Here is a 939-nt window from a genome sequence, read left to right on the forward strand (position 1 = left end):
CATTGCACAATATTCATGCCTTTGGTGTTAGCTTCCTCATTAAATTTGTAATGGAGTAGGTGCTAGCGAATTGAAGGTCCCTGAAGGGAATGTGTGCTTTCTATTACATTTTTTGAGACATTCTTAAACTTTACTTGGAATGCATGTAAAAAGAAGAAATGTGGTAGTATTGAAATCGAGTGAAACTTGTTTGGAAACATGAGAATGTGGAGGATAAGAAAATGAGGTTAATATGAAAATGAAGAGACTTTATTCACCCTTTAGAATCAAAATGAATTTAAAGAGATAAATTATTGGTATAAGAATAAGAAGATATTTTATTCTCTTCACTAAAATGAATCTACATATTGAGAAAGGAGAAAGATAGAACATGTGTCCTAAATTTTACGTTTACTCTTAAAGTGCTACTACCTTTAGTTACTTTTTTCATTGATAAATATTTTTTGATTATAATTTTTACGGAAAGCAACTTATTACATACATTCTCTGTGAATTAGGTGGACCTAATATTAAGGGTGAAAACCATAGTTATAAAAACCGTACCTTACCGGCCGGTTCAACCGGTGAATCGGTCCCCTAACCAGTACGGTACAGGTGTTGAACCGGCGAAGTATCAAAACCAGTCAGAACCGGTGAACCGGCCGGTATTTTACTAAACCGGTCGGTTTATATACATATATTTTTTTTAAAAAAAAACTTAAAAACTCATTACAAGGATGACCCATCTTTCCAACCCTTCTTCAACACTTCAAGACACATGTTTCCAAGGCATACTTAGATTACACATTTTGGTTCCTAACATTCGTGTGTAATCTCATTGACATTTGTGTAATCTTGGAGTACTGTCTGAAGGTAGGATTTGGTAGAAAAATATAATATTCATATAAGACAATTTTGATTCATTGGTGTTAAATGTTAAAACTCTAAATTTATTTGTTT

This window comes from Lupinus angustifolius, chromosome LG17, assembly GCF_001865875.1.
Source record: "Lupinus angustifolius cultivar Tanjil chromosome LG17, LupAngTanjil_v1.0, whole genome shotgun sequence".
NCBI lineage: Eukaryota > Viridiplantae > Streptophyta > Magnoliopsida > Fabales > Fabaceae > Lupinus > Lupinus angustifolius.